This window comes from Saccopteryx bilineata, chromosome 3, assembly GCF_036850765.1.
Source record: "Saccopteryx bilineata isolate mSacBil1 chromosome 3, mSacBil1_pri_phased_curated, whole genome shotgun sequence".
Lineage (NCBI taxonomy): Eukaryota > Metazoa > Chordata > Mammalia > Chiroptera > Emballonuridae > Saccopteryx > Saccopteryx bilineata.
In genome coordinates this window covers 244,117,153-244,132,621 of record NC_089492.1, presented here as the reverse complement: position 1 = coordinate 244,132,621, position 15,469 = coordinate 244,117,153, and positions in this window count along the sequence as shown.

Sequence of the window (15,469 nt, the reverse complement as noted above, 5' to 3'; positions counted from 1 at the left end):
CATCACCCTATTTTGTTGCAGCTCTGTTGTGGTGGCATTGTCCTGAAAGACTCACAATCCTAGGGGTTGGGTCAGGTTAAGCATCACAAGCCAATCACACTGCAGGACAATTAACAGAAATATTTAAATAGTACTCATTATGTATTAATGTACTCACACATATTCCAGAAACTATATACACACTTACTAATGTGAGTTCAGTCCAGAGTTATACACAAAGGTTCTCTCATTTTAATCCCAGACAACTCTGAAAGATAAATAGCATTATCCCACTTAATAGTGAAGAAACTGAGATCCCAAAAATTTGACCAGATACAAACCAAGATCATAGCCCTAGAAAGTGGAAAAATATAGTTATCCTAAATCTAGTTCTCTTTCCAATATAGTACTACTGCCTCACACTAGCCATTTAAATTGGTAGTGGTTCCCAATCTGTACGCTGTGCAAGACTTCAGAAGTGTCTGGCTGAATAGTGAACAATGTTCTAACTTCATTTTTGTTATACGCTACATATTGTCATTATGCAGAGTACAGCTTGCTGGGCTTCATACATCATTGGGATTCATCTTACCTATTTTATAGGACATATGAACATTTACACAATATATGGTTGTTAGGATAAAATGAGACAATGCATGTGAAAATCTTCTGATAATATAAGTATTGTAAAACAACAACAACAAAAGACTCTGTTCCTCCTTCAGAGGAAAAGTTAAAACTATTTTCTTTAAAAATAGTTTCTTATACACTTGTCCTGTGCTTCCCACGATGATATAAATTTCTTAAGGGTTAATAGTATGTCTACTTGACTTTGACATCACCAGAGCACCCAGAATAGCACAGGATATTTCCAAGAAACTCAGAAGGGTAGTGAATTCAATTATAATCCCTCATATTTAATAATAATGATAATGATGATTGCTAGAATTGGTTGAGCACTTACTATGTGCCAGGCATTGAATGAAAGGTTTTGATATTTATTAATTCTTGTGATTTGAATGACAAACCTAGGAGGTAGCTCCCACCATTTTGCCGGTAAGGTAGCAGGGGGAGAAACAGCACTCAGCGGTCAGTGGCAGGTCTGGGACTCGAGCTTTGGCAGTCTGATACTTGTTCCCAAAGCTTCATCCTGTTAACAACTCTTATCTAGAATATGTGAACAGTCCTGAATCCTTTGTAAGCGTCATCACATCCATTCCCTCCTGCAATCCCCCAAACAACCCTCTAACGTCGGCAGGATGAGTCCCACCTTAGAGATGAAAATACCAAGGCTCAAGGCCACATGCTTGATTAGAAAGCAGCTATATTTTTTTTTACTACAGAAAGCAGCATTATGTTTTGCCTTACCTCAGGAAAAAAAAAAATAACATATATCTGAAAAATTCCAAGAATTCTCAGAGCAATTACAGAGTCTCTTGGTACACACACAACAGAACCTTCTTCAAAGTGCCACACATGCTTGGAAGAACGCACACATAAAGCCATAATTTGAACACTTGTCGGTTTTACCCCCTTGTTGCAAGAGAAGAAGAATGTTTATGCACACACAAAAAAAATTTAGCTGCATTTCCCAGTTTAATTAGTTTTGTCAAGTGCCTGCAATGTGATTTCCATGTTAATTTCCCCATATCCCATTTCAGTTTCTTTATATTCCACTTCAATTATTTGCTTAAAAATTGAGAAAGGTACAATGACTGCGTTCAAATTCCACTCGACTCAACTAACATTTACTGATGTTTCATCCTGTCCTAGCCCAGCAGAGACCTCAAATACACAGCACATGGGCTTTCTCTTTCCCTCTGCCTCCGGTGGCTCTCAGACATCCCTAATTGATTAGTGCCCCCTCCTCCAGCCCACACCCAGCCTGGGAAGTGCAAACCTCAAGATCTTTCTCAACAGGGCTTTCTGGGCAACCACTACCAACTGATTGATTTGCCATCCTAATGTTAGATATTTTCTTGCAAATTCCCTTCCCATTTAATTCTTCCAAGGTTGTCGAATCTCCATTTTTGCATTACTGGTAACTGTGCTCACAGAGGCTAAGTATCCCACCCAGTAGCTAGATATGACACTAATGAGAAGACTCCCTGGCCTCTTACATTTAGTATAAAAGTCATCAGGCCTTTGCTTTATGATCATCTGTGGGCCTGGCCCAGCATGGGTCCGTTTTTCTAGCCCCAGAGGGGTAATGCGAAAGGGAGTAGGGAAAATAATCTCTACCAGGTTCGACAAACCCTGGGTGGTAAATGAATGTTCTCGCTTTAGTCTGTGCAGCAACCTTTATTCTGTCCTTTATAAATGAATCTGTGGGATCTGGAGGGAGTCCAAGAAATTAGCTGGTCCAAACACCTCATTTTGAATCAAGGCCCAACATCATCTCATTTCATCTTTACATCACTAATCTCTGAGGTAGCCATTGTCATCCCCATTTTATGGGGAAGCTGAGGCACAGAGTGGCCAAGTAATTTGCCTAAGGTCACAAAATTTAATACGCAAACCCAGATTTTCTATTTTATAAGCCTGAATATTTAGTGATTTTTTTTCTGATCTCTTCTCTCTTTTCCCCTTAAAATGTAAATATTTATGTAATCAACCAAGCAACAATTATTTGTTATTTTACCTCCTTTTCCCTTTATGCCCTCCTAAAACCATTTTATTGAGCATGCAAATGTAAGTTTAACAAATATACAACTGCATGTTTATATATTTAGTCACCCTGGGTACTTTTGAGTGTGTCCAAAACTCAGATGTTGTGGTAATTAATAGAGCTGCTGAAGCAAATAACCCTCACATCTCAGCAGCTTAGCACAGCAAAAGTTTATTTCTCACATTACAATCTGAAGTGTGTTGAAAGGCTCTGCTCCATGAGATGACTCAGGGACTCAGGCTCTGTCATTTTGTATCTCTGCCATTCCTGTGGCCTCTTCAGAGTCCTCTGCTGGGTTCCCCCATCTCACCCACCAATAAGCAGGAAGAGAAATGGTATGGCAGGTGTGACAAGGTTTAGAGCCAGACCTGGGAGCAGTGTACATCTGACATACCACTGGTCATCTAGACAGTCTCACCTCTGAGCCTCTGACTAGATGCTTATGGTTCTTCTTCCTCGGTACTTAAGAAGACTACTACATTCTCCAACTTCCCTTAGAGGTTGGGGCCATGTAGCTGGGTTCCAGCCAATGGAATGTTCCTGGGTCACCCCTTGAAGGAGATACCCCCAACCCACTTCAGACTGTGATGTCAGACTGTTTTGTGAAGCCATTGGAATTTTAGGATTATTTGTTATAGCAGCTCTGGCTAAATTACCTTGACTAATAGAGACCCCATTTCCTTTACTCTAAAATGGAAATCATAGTTCCCTGCCATGAGTATCAGATAACAAAATGGGTATGAAAACTCCCAAGAGATCTGAAGTAGTATGAGTACCACTCTTTATTTTACCATAGAAAAGTAGTTGGGATCCCAAGTACAGATACACCTCTTTTTATTGAACTTCTTTATTGAGCTTTGCAGATGTTGCAGGGTGTTTTTCCCCCCCACAAATTGAAGGCAAGACCCCACCAATAGCAAAAGGATTACAACTCACTTAATTGCAATACTCACTTAACTGTGGTGGACAGAACCTGCAATATCTCTGAAGTACACCTGTATAGAGACAGCAGGGAGAGGCTCTCTGACCCAAGGTGGATAGCTGAACCAGAGAAGCAGGCCTTCCAAAGAGAAACGAAAATAGTGCTGGCCTGGGCCACACCATCCACAAAAGACAGTGGGGCTTTCCTTGGCTTTCCTCCTTTCGTAATAACAGCCCTGTATTGACTCCTTAATTAAGACATGAGTGATCATCCCTAGCAAAGTGGTTGTCAGTCCATGTCAGGGACAATCAGGCAGAGGCTCCCTCCCCACGTCTGGGTGGTTGTTTCCTGCACACAGCTGCTCCTTGCTTCTGTCCCACTGCCTTAATCTTAATGTGAATAATATTTGTAGCAATCAAAGGTGAGCTGGCGCTGGCTCGCACCAGCTGAAGAGAGAGAACATGCCAGCTCAATCATGTATGTCGCTTCCCAAACTCTCCTTCAATGATGTCACGTTAGCTTGAAATCAGCCGTGGGGGGGAGTGCTACACCACAGAAATCAATGAATGTGCAAATCATGCTCCCCCCCTTTTTTGTGAGAAAACTGTAGTGTACAAATTTACCAGCACACCCATGATAATAGTACAATTAATAATAATAATAACAATATTGATAATAGGAGCTATCATTTCCTTAATGCTAACAATGTGCCAGGGTTCCAGAACCAATAAATGCTAAATATGTATAACTTTCCTTATTCCTCAGCACACCCAGGTGAGTAAATGTTACTGTGTTATCACTACTCCAGTGTGGAAACTGAAGCTCAGGGAAATTAAGTAACTTGCTGAGAGACATACAGCAACAAAATGGGAGAAGTTTTTAAAACCAGCTCTGCCTGTCAGACTCAAGACTCAGATTATTCTTAACCTGTTACATCAGCTAAAAAAAGAGTTTGGGCTTGCACACTGGATTCTTAAGTGTTAATAAGTGTGTTTCTACTCAGGAAGGGGAAGAATAATAAAATATTTTATCTTTGTGCAAGATTACACAATTTTGTAAAGACTCTCACAGATTATGGGCATTAATCGGCTAGGGGTCGCTGTGGGCAAGTCTAAGCGGTTGTTGAGTTTCTTCAGTGGAAGGGGAGGCTGAACTCATGCAGTTGGGTGGTTTGCCCTGAGCCAAACCAAGATGGCCAATGCAGATGTGGCCCCTGAGCCCTGGGTCTTCCAGCCCACTTCTTCATTTTAGAACTCAAAAGATCATATGGCAATCATACCTCATCCCCATAAATTATCACATCTTGTTTATAAATCCACCTCTCCCCATCCCAGGTGAGTCTCTCCTGACAGCGGATTTAGAGCTCTTCTACCTCCCATCTCAGGAGTAGAGCAGGTTGGTGCCAGGTGGTGAATATTTTACAAATGTTTCTTTAATGAATGACAGAATGGATGTCAATGGACGGAGGGAATGGATTTGCCTGACTCAACAAGGAAGGGATGGAACACAGGGGCCGGCAGGGGAAGGTCTGGCCACCGAGAGAGGAAGGAACAAAAAGTAAAAGAGAGAAGATGAAAGGAACATGGAACAGGGAAGTTGTGGTCAGTAGAAAAAAACTTGTCCTTCTTTAGGCATTTGCCAAGGGCCTGTGCTAAGTTCTGCCTTCATAAACCTATTGTGAATTTGATGCCTTTTAATTACCAAAGTTTTAGGCTCCTTTTGTGAATCCAGTAAGAGAGCCAGAGTTAAAAGAGAGGTAGCAAGGAGGCAGCTGGCCTGACCATGGCAAATGGAGCCCACGGGCCCGAGACAGAGATGCGGTCCTGGCCATTCTGGTCCAGCACTGTCCCTTTGGTGCTGCAGAACACCTATCTTTACTCTTAGAGCCCGCCTGGCATCATCTCTGGTCTGTGGCACCCCTGCTGTTCATATCCCCCTGAACCTCTCACCTCTGCCCTCTGTGACCCCTTCTTACCTCTAAACACTCTTGGCTCATTTTCTTTTCTTTTTTGTGACAGAGACAGAAAGAGGGACAGAGAGAGGAACAGATAGGGACAGATAGACAGGAAGGGAGAGAGATGAGAAGCATCAATTCTTTGTTGTGCCACCTTAATTGTTCATTAATTGGTTTCTCATATGTGCCTTGACCAGGGGGTTACAGCAGAGGGAGTGACCCCTTGCTCAAGCCATTGACCTTGGGCTTCAAGCCAGAGACCTTTGGGCTCAAGCCAGTGACCTTGGGGTCATGTCTATGACCCCACACTCAAGCCAGCAACCCCTCACTCAAGCTGGTGAGCCTGCGCTCAAGCTGGATAAGCTTGTGCTCAAGTCGGATGAGCCTGCTTTCAAGCCAGCGACCTCGAGATTTCGAACCTGGGTCCTCCACACCCCAGTCTGACGCTGTATACACTGCACCACCGCCTGGTCAGGCTCCGCTCATTTTCTTACTTCCTATTTTCATTTGTCCCCAGACCTGATTATTTTAATCCTGTTTCTTGGCTCTGAAGTCTGGTTATACCTCTGATTATGATGCCTTTGGCCTTAACCCGGCAAACATCTTGTGTTGTCTAATCCAGCCCAACTGCCAAGATGGCCCCTGGCAAGCATGTCCTGAGCAAGGACCCAGGCTCTATGCCTTCCATGTATTCTGCTTGAAGATTATGTTGGCCATAATGTTTCTGTTCCCAACATCCATTCTTCCCCCAGATGATTTGTCAAACTCAGTGTTTACGCCATCCTTGCTGTACCTTCAAAGCACCTGGGATGCTTTTGAAAAATCCAATATCTGTGTCTGATGCAGATTCTCTTTGTTAAAGTCTCAGGGGGTCATCCTAATGTATGGCCAGCACTGAGAATCAACGGCCTAGCCCAATCTGTTCATCCTGCTTTGCTAGCAAAGCAATGGGCCTGAGATGAAATGCTGGCAAGAGACACGAGATGGGGTGTTTCTATAAGGATACAAGAAAGAAACGCAGCTCTCCTTGGGCATCAGGATGTGTCATTTCTAGATGTCACAAGGAACTGCAGCTGTCATCTTGCAATGATGAAGGGAGACAGCCTCAAGCTGACCTGTGAGGATGGAGTGTGGGATGGAAACTGGACACTGAGGTGGACATCGAGTCAGTGAGATGGAAAGGCCCTGGTTCCACATCACATCCTTAAATCAAGAACCAACCTGATCTCAAGTCATGTTATTCAAGGATGTACTATATGTCTTTATTGTTTAAGGCAGGGCTCAGCACTTTTATTTTTTCCTATAAAGGGCCAAAGAGTAAATATTTTAGGCTTTGCTGGTCAAACAGTTTCTAAAACAACAACTCTACCTTTGTACCATGAAATCAGCCATCACAATATATAAATAAATAGGTGTAGCTGTGTTCCAAGGAAACATGATATGCGAAACCAGGCAGTACGCTACATGTGGCTTGCTGGCCACAGTTTGGCCATTCCTGGTTTAAGTCATCCTGAGTCAATGTGCTTTGTTATTTGCAGTTCATGGTGTCTTAAGTGATATAAGGATGATTTCCCAATGTTAAGGCCACATTACTGACCCCCTCTACCCCACTGAAACTCATCTACACGTTTTTATATATCTGTTACTGAGAATCTCCTTTATGTCACACAGGCATGTCTAATTCAACCCATTCAAAGCTGATACCTTACATCTTCCCACATCCATTCCTAGGTCTGCTTCTCCTCTTCCATTCCCCATTTAGCAAGTGACACCAGCACCTTGAGTAGCTCAAACTAAGCCCCACCCCCAGCCATGTTTATTGCCTCTGGTGTCATTCATCAACCAGCTGCCATGTTCCATCAACCCCACCTGTAAAATATTTCTCAGACCATTTACCAGGCACACTATCAGGAACTGAGAATATAAAAATGCACAAAGCAGGCCCTGGCCGGTTGGTTCAGTGGTAGAGCATCGGCCGGCGTGCAGAAGTCCCAGGTTCGATTCCTGGCCAGGGCACACAGGAGAAGTGCCCATCTGCTTCTCCACCCCTCCCCCTCTCCTTCCTCTCTGTCTCTCTCTTCCCCTCCCGCAGCCGAGGCTCCATTAGAGCAAAGATGGCCCGGGCGCTGGGGATGGCTCCTTGGCCTCTGCCCCAGGCCCTAGAGTGGCTCTGGTCGCAACAGAGCGACGCCCCGGAGGGGCAGAGCATCGCCCCCTGGTGGGCGTACCGGGTGGATCCCAGTCGGGCGCATGCGGGAGTCTGTCTGACTGTCTCTCCCCGTTTCCGGCTTCAGAAAAATACAAAAATACAAAAAAAAAAATGCACAAAGCAGATGCAGTCCCTGCCCTCCCAGAGCTTGAGAAAGGATTCTTTATGCATATAATAAACAATAGATGGTACATGCCATCACTCAGAATTTCCCACGTGCCAGGCTTTGTGCTAGGCACTTTGCAGATCAAGGCACTTTGATCTTGAAGGCACACCTGCATGCACATATTACCTCTCATTCATAGATAAAGAAATGGAGGTTAGGTAAGATTGAATCACTTGCTGTGGTCACATGAGCACATGATGGCAGCACCAGAATGAGAGGCAGATCTGTCCCCACACCCAAGCCCAGGGCCCCCACACTACTCCTATTCCCTTCTTGTCCATCCTTGTACCAGGGTGTACTTTCTGTACCACTTCCTCATTTGGGAAGGTCTTGACCAATGAGTACCCTGGATGACACCTGGATTTCACTTTGGCAGAAGCTCATGACAAACATCTCATCAACACAAGAGCTGTGCAATCAGGCACAGGCTGTAAAAACACCCATGTTGGAAATCAGTCACCCTCAGCTCTCTGCCAAACAGGACTGCCACCATGCCCAGGCAGAGCTTTCTCCCAGAAAACAAAAAAACCCCAAGTGCCAGGGATGGGGAGGGCTGTAAGGTGCTGGGGTTCTCAGCAAGATGCTCTTTCCAAAGTCATGCTCTGCCTGCCTCTGCCCTACCATCTTCTCTGTCACACTGCCAGCTTGAAGGTGGCAGGTGACTAACAGCATGCAGCCCTAGAGCTGGGAAGACCTGGGTGTAAATTGTGACACAGCAGCTAGGGGCTAAGTCCCAGATCTCCCCTTGCCTCCGCCTCCCCTCTCTACTGGAATTGTGCCACTTACCTGGCAGGGTGACTCGGGGAGGTGGAGCAGTGCAGTCTGTGAAGGAGGAGGAGCACAGCACACCTGAGGTGGGGCTCAGTGAGCAGCAGCCATCGCCCCCGCTGTGGTCATGGAGATAATGAGCCCCCAGGTGGGCTCCGGTGGACCCTGGAGGCCAGGCCAGCAGAGGAGGGTACACTGAGGTGCTCTCAGTAGCTTAGAAGTCCCGGCCCAACAAAGATGTGGTCCCAAGCTTTCTTGAGGGGGCTGCCTTCTCTGTTCCAAATATTCTGCTAATTTCCACAATTACCAGCCCTGCCTGGTAATTACCCCCATCTTACAGGTGAAGAAACTCAATCTCTGAGAGCTTACACCTGGCAAGCCGTAGCATTAGGACTTGAGCCCAGATTTCCAGCTTCAGAGTTTAAGAACTTAACCATGGCCCTACTCTGGAGGCCATCTTCAAACCCCATTCTGATTATCAGCTGGTTAGTTACCACCATGAGCAGTCCTTGTCTTGTGCCACCTGTCTCCCTAACCGGTTTAATTCACAGGTCCCTCATGTTTGGGGCTCCCCCTCATTCTTGTCAGCTGCTCCGTCCCCACCCTCGGCCAGGTAACCTAGTAGCAGCCAAAAGCTGTGCCAACCTGTTTATTTAAAGCTCAAAAGACTCCCATTTACAGGACAACTAATAGCCAGACAGAGTGCTTGACACTTTAGTGTAACTTACCTTATTTGCTCTCCATAATAATGTTTAGGTAGACATCATTAAGCTCTTTTCCAGATGGTAAAACCAAGACTCAGAAAATGAAAGCTATCGAGTGTTATCACTGGGACTCAAAGGTCAGACTCTGATCCTGGTGTCTGCTTCTTCCTCCGTTCAAGTGTTGTTAGCACCCATCAAAGCACTCACATTTCCTCCCTCTCTCTGTTTCCCTCTCTCCATACCTTGCACCTTCCACTCTCCTCCTGTTTCCCTTCTGGCTTCCCTTCAGTGGCCAGGGCTACTCTCCAGCCACAAGCATCTCTACATCTAGCATGACGTAATGTCCACAGATCTTAGAGAGCTCTGAGTTTCCAAACCTTGGGCCTGGTTGCTTAGTAACAAGCCCTGCCTCCCTAGCCCCTCCCACAGCCCTGTGCTCCCACCCTAGGCATTAAGCAGTAGACTTCCTTCTATTTTCTATAACCTTCAAGAATGTCCATGTTAATCAATACAGTGTGTCCATAAAGTCATGGTGCACTTTTGACCGGTCACAAGAAAGCAACAAAAGATGATAGAAATGTGAAATCTGCACCAAACAAAAGGAAAACCCTCCCAGTTTCTGTAAGATGATGATGTAACACCAAGTATACAGCGGAGCAGCCCACGGCCGGGCCAGTCGAGATGTGGACAGTACAGAGCAAAGTTCACTGTGTTCTGTGGCTCGCTAAATTCAAATCCGTGACCAAAGTGCAACATGAATATTGGCGCGTTTATAACGAAGCACCACCACATAAGAATAACATTACTCGGTGGGATAAGCAGTTAAAGGAAACCAGCAGTTTGGTGGAGAAACCTCGTTCTGGTAGGCCATCAGTCAGTGACGAGACTGTAGAGGCTATACGGGATAGCTACCTAAGGAGCCCTAAAATATCTCTGTGTGAGTCCACATCGAACTGCACTGAATAGGTATGAAATTGGGAGAGTTTTCCTTTTATTTGGTGCAGATTTCACATTTCTATCATCTTTTGTTGCTGTCCTGTGACCGGTCAAAAGTGCACCATGACTTTACGGACACACTGTATATTTAGCATGAAGTCACTGGCCACTGGAGCCAGTGACTCAGAATGGGCCTTTGCCTGGAGTCCAGTTACCATAAAGGTATAGCTGACAAGAAAAGGCCTGGGCACATCATAATGAAATTGGCACAAACCAACAGTAAAGAAAAAATTCTCAAGGCAGCCAAGGAAAAGAAGAATACAACATATAAAGGAAGGCCCATTAGATTATCATCAGATTTCTCAGCAGAAACTCTACAAGCTAGAAGAGAGTGGACCCCAATATATAAAGTCCTGAAAGACTATACTTTCCACGAATACTATACCCATCAAAGCTATCCTTCAAATATGAAGGAGAAATAAAAACATTCACAGATACAGAAAAGATGAGGGAATTTATCATCAGAAAACCCCCACTCCAGGAATTACTAAAGGGGGTTCTCCAATCAGATACAAAGAACAAAAAAAAAAAAAAACAAAGCCACAAGTAAAAGCTCCAAGAAGAACACAATAAAACCAAATTTAAACTGTGACAACAACAAAAAGAAAGGGGGGGGAGAGGATGGAGATTAACAGTAGCAAAGGACGATGGAGTGCAAAAGTACTCACAAAATAGTGTGCTACAACAGGGTAGGAAGCCTTTTCATTACTTAAAGGTAACCACCATTGAAAAAACCACCACAGAAGCACATGAGATAAAAAAGATAGCAACAGTGGAAAGATGTATGGAATACAACCAAATAAAAACAAAAGATAGAAAAACGAAAGAGAAGGATCAAACAAGACACAAAACTAACAGAAAGCTATCTATAAAATGGCAATAGGGAACTCACAAGTGTCAATAATTACACTAAATGTAAACGGATTAAACTCACCAATAAAAAGACACAGAGTAGCAGAATGGATTAAAAAAGAAAATCCAACTGTATGCTGCCTACAGGAAACTCATCTAAGTAACAAGGATAAAAACAAACTCAAAGTGAAAGGCTGGAAAACAATACTCCAAGCAAATAACATCCAAAAAAAAAGTAGGCATAGCAATACTCATATCAGATAATGCTGACTACAAGACAGCAAAAGTACTCAGAGACAAAAATGGCCATTTCATAATGGCTAAGGGGACACTGAATCAAGAAGACATAACAATTCTTAATATATATGCACCAAACCAAGGAGCACCAAAATATATAAGACAGCTACTTATTGACCTTAAAACAAAAACTGACAAAAATACAATCACACTTGGAGACCTCAATACAACACTGATGGCTCTAGATCAGTCATCCAAACAGAGAATCAACAAAGATATAGTGGCCTTGCCTGATCTGTGGTGGCGCAGTGGATAAAGCGTCGACCTGGAAATGCTGAGGTCGCCGGTTCGAAACCCTGGGCTTGCCTGGTCAAGGCACATATGGGAGTTGATGCTTCCTGCTCCTCCCCCCTTCTCTCTGTCTCTCTCTCTGTCTCTCTCTCTCTCCTCTCTCTCTCTCATCTCTAAAATGAATAAATAAAAAAAAATTAAATTTAAAACAAAGATATAGTGGCCTTAAACAAAACACTAGAGCACCTGGATATGATAGACATCTACAGGACATGTCATCCCAAAGTGACTGAGTATACTTTTTTCTCCAGTGTACATGGATCATTCTCATGAATTGACCATATGTTGGGCCACAAAAACAACATCAGCAAATTCAGAAAAATTGAAGGTGTACCAAGCATATTTTCTGATCATAAAGACTTGAAACTAGAATTCAACTGCAAAAAAGAGGGAAAAAATCTCACAAAAATGTGGAAACTAAACAACATACTTTTAAAAAATGAATGGATCAAAGAAGAAATAAGTGCAGAGATCAAAAGATATATACAGACTAATGAAAATGACAATACGACATATCAGAATCTATGGGATGCAGCAAAAGCAGTGAAAGAAGGAAGTTCATATCACTTCAGGCACATATGAACAAACAAGAGAGAGCCCAAGTGAACCACTTAACTTCATACCTTAAGGAACTAGAAAAAGAAGAACAAAGACAACTCAAAACAAGCCGAAGAAAGGAGATAATAAAAATCAGAGCAGAAATAAATGAAATAGAGAACAGAAAAACTATAGAAAAAATTAATAGAACAAGGAGCTGGTTCTTTGAAAAGATCAACAAAATTGACAAACCCTCGGCAAGACTTACCAAGGAAAAAAGAGAAAGAACTCATATAAACAAAATCCAAAATGAAAGAGGAGAAATCACCACGGACACCGTAGATATACAAAGAATTATTGTAGAATACTATGAAAAACTTTATGCCAACAAATTCAACAACCTAGAAGAAATGGATAAATTCCTAGAACAATACAACCTTCCTAGACTGAGTCAAGAAGAAGCAGAAAGCCTAAACAGACCTATCAGTAGAGAAGAAATAGAAAAAACCATTAAAAACCTCCCCAAAAATAAAAGTCCAGGCCCTGACGGCTATACCAGTGAATTCTATCAAACATTCAAAGAAGACTTGGTTCCTATTCTACTGAAAGTCTTCCAAAAAATTGAAGAAGAAGCAATACTTCCAAACACATTTTATGAGGCCAACATAACCCTCATACCAAAACCAGGCAAGGAATGCACACAAAAAAGAAAACTACAGACCAATATCTCTAATGAATACAGATGCTAAAATACTAAACAAAATACTAGCAAATCGAATACAACAACATATTAAAAAAATAATACATCATGATCAAGTGGGATTCATCCCAGAATCTCAAGGATGGTTCAACATACATAGAACGGTTAACATAATACACCATATCAACAAAACAAAGAACAAAAACCACATGATCTTATCAATAGATGCAGAAAAGGCTTTTGATAAAATACAACACAATTTTATGTGTAAGACTCTCAACAAAATGGGCATAGAAGGAAAATATCAACATGATAAAGGCCATATATGATAAACCATCAGCTAACATCATATTAAATGGCACTAAACTGAAGGCTTTCCCCCTTAAATCAGGAACAAGACAGGGTTGTCCACTCTCTCCACTCTTATTTAATGTGATACTAGAGGTTCTAGTCAGAGCAATCAGATAAGACAAAGAAATAAAAGGCATCCATATCGGAAAAGAAGAAGTAAAGGTATCACTTTTTGCTGATGATATGATCCTATACATCGAAAACCCCAAAGAATCCACAAAAAGACTACTAGAAACAATAAGCAATACAGTAAGGTCGCAGGATACAAAATTAACATACAGAAGTCAATAGCCTTTCTATATGCCAACAATGAAACATTTGAGAATGAACTCAAAAGAATAATCCCCTTCACGATTGCAACAAAAAAAATAAAATACTTAGGAATAAACATAACAAAGAATGTAAAGGACTTTTATAATGAAAACTATAAACCATTGTTAAGGGATATCGAAAAAGATATAATGAGATGGAAGAATATACCTTGTTCTTGGTTAGAAAGAATAAATATAATCAAGATGGCCATATTACCCAAAGCAATATACAAATTTAATGCAATTCCCATCAAAATTCCAATGACATTTTTTAAAGAAATAGAGCAAAAAATCATCAGATTTATATGGAACTATAAAAAACCCCGAATAGCCAAAGCAATCCTAAAGAAAAAGAATGAAGCTGGGGGCATTACAATACCTGACTTCAAACTATATTATAGGGCCATGACAATCAAAACAGCATGGTATTGGCAGAAAAATAGACACTCAGACCAATGGAACAAAATAGAAAGTCCAGAAATAAAACCACATATATATAGTCAAGTAATTTTTGATAAAGGGGCCAACAACACACAATGGAGAAAAGAAAGCCTCTTCAATAAATGGTGCTGGAAAAACTGGAAAGCCACATGCAAAAGAATGAAACTGGACTACAGTTTGTTCCTCTGTACTAAAATTAACTCAAAATGGATCAAAGATCTAAACATAAGACCTGAAACAATTAAGTACATAGAAGAAGACATAGGTACTCAACTCATGGACCTGGGTTTTAAAGAGCATTTTATGAATTTGACTCCAAAGGCAAGAGAAGTGAAGTAAAAAATTAATGAATGGAACTACATCAGACTAAGAAGTTTTTGCTCAGCAAGAGAAACTGATAACAAAATAAACAGAAAGCCAACTAAATGGGAAATGATATTTTCAAACAACAGCTCAGATAAGGGCCTAATATTCAAAATGTACAAAGAACTCATAAAACTCAACAATAAACAAACAAACAAACAATCCAATAAAAAATGGGAAGAGGACATGAACAGACACTTATCCCAGGAAGAAATACAAATGGCCAACAGATATATGAAAAGATGCTCATCTTCTTTAGCTATTAGAGAAATGCAAATCAAAACTGCAATGAGATACCACCTCACACCTGTTAGATTAGCTATTATTAACAAGACAGGTAATAGCAAATGTTGGAGAGGCTGTGGAGAAAAAGGAACCCTCATCCACTGTTGGTGGGAATGTAAAGTAGTACAACCATTATGGAAGAAAATATGGTGTTTCCTCAAAAAACTGAAAATAGAACTACCTTATGACCCAGCAATATCTCTATTGGGCATATACCCCCAAAACTCAGAAACATTGATACGTAAAGACACATGCAGCCCCATGTTCATTGCAGCATTGTTCACAGTGGCCAGGACATGGAAACAACCAAAAAACCCGTCAATAGATGACTGGATAAAGAAGATGTGGCACATATACACTATGGAATACTACTCAGCCATAAGAAATGATGACATCGGATCATTTACAGCAAAATGGTGGGATCTTGATAACATGATACGAAGTGAAATAAGTAAATCAGAAAAAACCAGGAACTGCATTATTCCATACGTAGGTGGGACATAAAAGTGAAACTCACAAGGGCCACTTAACTATGTGTTGCCTGAACAGACATGTTTTTTATTCTTCCCTCAAAGATCTCTGTTGTGGGTGTTGATAGTCCTATTTTCTGCTGCTTTGCTTAATATATAGTGTTTCCTTTATCCCTCCTACCTCAATGCCCCACTCATATTTCAG